The sequence below is a fragment of the Labrus bergylta genome, chromosome 21 (genome assembly GCF_963930695.1).
Source record: "Labrus bergylta chromosome 21, fLabBer1.1, whole genome shotgun sequence".
In the NCBI taxonomy this organism is placed as follows: domain Eukaryota; kingdom Metazoa; phylum Chordata; class Actinopteri; order Labriformes; family Labridae; genus Labrus; species Labrus bergylta.
The window spans coordinates 1,454,521-1,460,887 of record NC_089215.1 but is presented as its reverse complement, the minus strand read 5'-3'; the positions used below and the strand labels follow the sequence as shown (position 1 = coordinate 1,460,887).

The following is a 6,367-nucleotide window of genomic DNA, read 5'->3' as shown; positions in this document are numbered from 1 at the left end:
TTGAGGAAAGAGCAGAAACTGTCCTCGTTGTCACAGGAACACAGAGTTAAAATAAGATGTAAGGATGTTTGTCCGCTTAGGGCTTCCGTAGTATCCAAACAGGTATCTATCTACATGGTTTATGATTAAAGTTTATAACTTTAGTACTGCCACTCTGTTTACACTAACAGCTGTAAAAACTGCACATCTGCATCTGCAGCTCAGCTCGTTCATTTGCAAAGACAAAACCAAAATTAATTTAAAAGGAGGACTTACATGAAACGAAATATGTTTCTTATTCCTCCTCATATGAACATTTCTCACTCTAACATGAGGTAATGCATCTGATCCTTTATTAACCGAATTCACTCTAACTTCAGGGATACAACATCATCTGAACACATAATAATCTGCATGTTAGACCCACAATAACATCCTAAATATCCCTAATACAAGCAGGTACACTTAATCAGAAAACTACAAAACTACATTTTGAATGCACACATTCCCCCTGTAATGTTCATGTATGTTTCCAAATATGCAGAAAAAACATCAAAAAGTCAAATGTGATTAAAATGAGATCCTACCTGGATGTTTTTGTGTGGCTGGTTTTCTCTGTGACGTGTCTCCACCACCTGCTCCTCCAGACTGCAGGTTGGACACTAAATCCTCTGAGAGAGTCTACAAAAAGTTGCAGCACCACGTCCGAGTCTGGTTTAAGTCCACATCAGACTGGTCTAAGAGGAATCCACTTCAAGTTAAAGCGGCTGAGAAAAAGTTAAAGAACCACAGGAGCGATTCTCTGAGCGAGCAGACTGATGTGACGAGCTCTCTCTCTCTCTTTCTCTCTCCCTCTCTCTCTCTCTCTCTCACACACACACACACACACACACACACACACACACAGTTTCAATATCTTATAATAAAAGTCCTACCTTAAGAAGCTCTTCAGCTTCTCTATTCCTGATTCTTTTGCGTGTAGAAATTTAAATTGTATTTTATTTCATGTTTTCCATCAAATGTAATTTCAGTCTCTCTAAAGCCTCTGACCTCAGTGTGGGGTGGGGGTGACACCTGGTGGTGAAAAAGTGGTAATACCCCAGCAGCAGTTCAGGGAGGTTCAGCCACATTAAATTGGCAGCAAAGTACAGAAAATGAAAAAAATCCCATTGTCATTAAAAGGTCAAGTTTTCCTAACTTTATCAGTTAAATGAATTATTTCAGCTCAAGTGCAAAGTCACAATGAAGTGCTGAAGATTAAAGCAACTGATAGGGGCTTTCACACGGGCAGAAAACTCCTGAAAAACTCCTGATATTTACAGGAGGAGCTGCATGTGAGAACCCAACCTGCTGAATATTTCACCCAGAGTCAGAGCGGGTGGTTATTTACTTTGTACAGAATTAAATGAACATTTATTTGGACATGTTTTACTGATGAACGAATGGAAAAGGACTTGAGCTTGTATCGTCTTTTTCTCCTTTTCTGACTTCTCAAAGCTCTTTTACACCGCAGGTCACACCTACACATTCACACACTGATGGTAGAGGCTGCTGAGTAAAGAGTCCATCAGAAGTAATGTAGCTGCAGGAGCTGGGGATTGAACCCCTGAGCCTCTGGTTCAGAGACGACCGACATTACCGCTGGACCACAGCCGCCCCAAATGTACTTTGATATTTTCTGACTCGCTCAGAGCACTTTGAAGTCCGAGGCTTAACGTCCCACTGGAACAACAAAGTTCATCTCATTGAGTTCTTCTCAGGATTATTAGATTTTATATTTCTCTTCTCTTTTCTCTAAATGACGATATCTCTCTCCCTAGAGTTGTGTTCTTGTCTCTGGTATTTGTGGCCCTGAACAAATTGTGCAGCTTTCACCAAATAATAATAATAATGAAGTCTTTCCGTGATCTGAACAAAAAGGGGCGCTGAAGAAGCAACTTATTTCTCCTTTTCAAACACGGCCTCATAAGATCACTGATGTCACTTGATATCTTCTTATGGAGGACTCAAAGTGCCAAAATGAAATATATAAATATATAATTAATCAAATCATCAATTATTTAATATTGGAAATGAATCAACAAATATATAAATAAATATATAATTATTTAATTAATTAAATGCATGTGTTATTAAATAATTATTTAAATGTGTCATTGATTATTTAAAATTGGTAATATATAAATAAATATATACATAATCTATGAAATACAGAAATAATTAAATAAATGTTTAAATAATTATTTAAAATGTTCATTCATTCTATGTAAAAACACATCTATTTATTCCACTATTTATTTAATTATTTCATGTTTCCTGCTCCAGCAGTGCATCATGAAATAATTTTATCTGTCATCCTCTCCCATCAAACTCAGTGGGCGGGATTAACGCTGATCGAGTCACAAACCATTGCTTTGGTCTGAAGGGTTGCCAGAATAGGCGGTTTCCCACCAAACAAACAAACAAACAAACATGGCAGCAATCACAGAGGATCCGCATGAGCTGGTAGCCCACACCGGACACGATGCTGTAGAACGGCAGTGGGGATGTCAAAAGCCGGGCGCCCTGCTCCGGGTGTGTGCTGCGGCCCCGTACCGGAGAAGCGCTGGACAACTTCTTCTAAGTTTGTGAACACTCTTCGGTCAATATCTTGGTCAGAGAGACCGGAAATAACTCCAAGAAGAATGAATGAACATTTTAAATAATTATTTAAACATTTATTTAATTATTTATGTATTTCATAAATTATTTATTTATTTATTTATTACCAATTTTAAATAATTAATGACATATTTAAATAATTATTTAATTATTTAATAACATGCATTTAATTATTTAAATAATTATATATTTATTTATATATTTGTTGATTTATTTCCAATATTAAATAATTGATGACACATTTAATGATTTAATGAATTATATATTTATATATTTCATTTTGGCACTTTTAGTCCTCCATACCTTCTGGGTGGATTTAGGAAAATGTATATTTACATTTCATCAAACTGTCTTCAGTTAGGATATTTCTCTGAAAATACATGTTGATATGTGTCATAAAAACAAACATTTAAAGACAAGACTAAGGCATCCTCTAAAAATCACAACCGACAGAAAGAAAATCATGAATTTCTTCCTCTAATTTGAATAAATCTGCAGCATTAGGCCGACAGTGTGTGCTCTTATTTTGACAGAGATTTTAAAGATCAGAGTAAGAGTGATGATTTGTGTGCGTCTGAGCGCTCTGTCAATGATTAAAGGAGCGGTAGTTCACTCAGAGAAAAGCTCCTCCTGCTCCTCATATGTTCCTCCAGTTTACTTTCACTCACACTTGTTGCTCAAGAGCTGATTTTTCCCCGCTTCATTTCCCTCAGTGAACGCACCGCCTCACCGCAGACAGAGTGGTACAGCATCTTGTTTGGACTCTTTTTTTTTTACTGTATGACTCACACACACACACAGAGAGAGAGGATCCAGCTTTTGTAATCCTCCAGTAAAGGACCGGGGTTTATCTTTTCAGATGTAGACTAGATGCAGATCAGACCGGTTTTCCCTGCATGAGTTTGACCTCCAGCTCTGCCTCCACGTTTTCAGAGCTCGTCCTCACATTATGTCATTAAAGACTGATTCACCGTCTCCTCGTACCAAAACCCCCAGAGAGACATGAGAGAGGAGGAGCTCTGCAGGGACAAATTCATTACTGTCTGACCTTTCTCTAAAACTCTACAGCAGGGGTGTCCAAAGTGCGGCCCGAGGGCCATTTGCGGCCCTTGAGGGGATTTTTTGCGGCTCGTGACTTCAAATGAAGAATCAGAAGATTTTGATTAAGATCGGCACATTATCTTATTTTTCTTTTTCATGTTAACAAGTGCTGAACAATATTCCTAAAATAGAAAATGTTCAGTAACGTGTATGTTGTTGTTTTTTTTTAAATCTACAGCTTTTACTATTTTCCACATTTTTTTAAACTGTGAAAAAAAACTTATGTAAAGTTTTTGCAAACAAGCAGACTGTTGTTTAACCATTTAATGACCTGAGCTAAATGCAGAAAGCTTTTCCAAAAACATGAACCACGTTACAGGCTTGATTCTGAGAAAAAAACAAATAAAGTAGAACGAAGAAATCAAAATATTTGATTTCCTTTTATTAAAGGGTTTCTTTAGCGAGCCTTTTGATTCTGATCTACAAAGCCTTACTATTTTTAAAACTGTATTTTAAAAAACAAAACCTGTGGCCCGCGAGTGATTCTAACACGACAATTTTGGCCCGCAAGCAAAAAAGTGTTGGGGTTGTATCAAGTCAACTTTGGTTATATTCTTTAATAATTATACTTAATTATTAATAATATAAATAAAATATCATTAAACTATGTTTAATCTCGTTTTGGGGCACCAACCTGTAATCACGTAAATATAACCAAAATATCACTCAAATCAGTCTCACATTAGTTATTTAATTACTAATATTATTAATAATGAATAACTATATTTAATAAATTGAAGGCGTGAAATCTGTACACAAAGCCTTCGCACCCAGCTTATATCACAATACAAATACACCAGTAATCACAAACAACTGCTCACTTAAATTATAACATTATAAATTTAAACAAAGCAACATCAATCCAAAATCAATGAACTTAATTAAACAAATAACTATTATAAACTAATCTAAGCAACAAACATTATCAAGCAAAGGCTTGTGGAAGGGGTGTGAATGTAGGTGTGTGTGTGTGTGTGTGTGTGTGTGTGTGTGTGTGTGTGTGAGCGAGAGAGAGAGAGAGAGAGGGGGAAGAAGAAAAGGGGGGGAGATAGCTTCGTACCCACGTGGTCGTTCACAATGGCGCAAACCTAACAAAGACCCGGGTGCGTGCGTATGTGGATGCAAGGGAGAGAAAGGGGGGGGAAGATCACTTCGTCCCACGTGGTCGCCCTTCCGATGGCGCACACCTAACAAAGGTCTAAATGTGGCCTTAAGGTCTAAAAGAGACTGAGTTCGGCCCTACACGATCTGTGTCTCTGAGGCGTCTGGATAGCCGCGAGTGTATAGATCTCTGTGCGTAATGGCGCGGTGGTGGAGTTGGTCTCCAGATGTACGTTTACACGGGAATATGTGTGTGTAGTAATTCCCTTCATTCACAGAAACAAACCAATAGCCGAATTCAAGTTAATACGGCTTACACTGGCCTTTCTGATCAGAGGAGTAATACCCGGTTAGAACGCTGTTACGCTAAACATATATAGGACGCAGCGGTCCGAAACAACAACAAGAGTTTTAAACAGTTAAAACTCAGGACGCAGCGGTCCAACAAAGATAAAAATTACAGTTTCTGCTTCGATCAACAATTGTTAAAAACACTCTCTAAAGCTAATTCTGCCCAGACCTAATTAAGCCTCAAAACAGGAGATAAGCTTGGGTCTCCGAGCACCAGAAGTCAGCGCGTGGAAAGAGGAAGAACAATGGAAGTCTTGGAGTTTTGTAGCCTGGCCTGCTCCATGGGGGGTCTACCTCAGGTCCCCTCCAATGAAGAGAGAGAGGTTCCGGTCCCCCCCTTACTTCACGCTTAGGTGTGAAGTACCGCAGGGGATTCTGGGATTAAGAGTCCTTTTAGGCCTCTTTGTGATCTCAGTGAATAACTCAAATGAGGCTTTTACAGAGGTGCAGGCCCAAGTCCATTGTTTGACTGTCCTAAGCCTGCGTGGCCCAACATCCCCCCTTTGTCCTGAAGAATGGGATTGCGGGTCGCGGTCTTTAGGGCAAATAGGGCCAACAGTCCATGTGTTAGGAGACAAATGTTCAAATAGTTAGTGAGCAAAAGTCTATACATTTTGAGAGGCATTCGGTCTGGGCAGACACTGAGGCAAAGTCTGGGCAGACTGTCTAACTATGTCTAAAGCTAGGCATAAAACATAACCAGGCATTAGCAAAGCTTTGCTACTCAAGGTGCATTCTTTAAAATGGAAAAGGTAAAACAATAAGGTAACATGAAGGTAAAGTAGAGGGGAGGACAGGGTAAGAAAGAACAGTGGAGGTTGTTAGGACTTACTCCTAGAGTAGGCTGGAGTCTACCAGTGGAGTGGTTTTAGTCTGTGTGAAACGTGGCTGGATGAGCATGATTGAGTCTAGTTTGGCCTGCAGTTTCCTAATGTATTTATACATTACATATGCCACCACAGCCGTGATGATCCAGCCACTAAGCAGAAGCCCTAGTGCAATCTCACTAATAGGCTGGCTTTGTCTAGGTGCCGGCCTAATCATTTGACTAAATTTGGTAGTGAGTCCAGTCGGTTTAAGGCTGAACTGAATCAATTTAGTTCCCCCAGCTCTGAGTTGCTGTTGCAGGGTTGTGTCGAGTGTGAGATTGTAACCCTTAAATGCGTCCATGATC

At 39.1% G+C, this 6,367-nt stretch overlaps 1 protein-coding gene across 2 annotated transcripts in view; it reads right to left on the bottom strand.

Moving 5' to 3' along the window:
* Nucleotides 1–760, bottom strand: part of gprc5c (G protein-coupled receptor, class C, group 5, member C) — a 13,234-nt gene extending 12,474 nt beyond the window's left edge. For both annotated transcript variants that reach the window (XM_065949926.1, XM_065949927.1), the window contains exon 1: nucleotides 567–760. The gene's annotated coding sequence lies outside the window, so the exon portion shown is untranslated. The remainder of the gene's footprint in view (nucleotides 1–566) is intronic.
* Nucleotides 761–6,367: the final 5,607 nt, after the last annotated feature.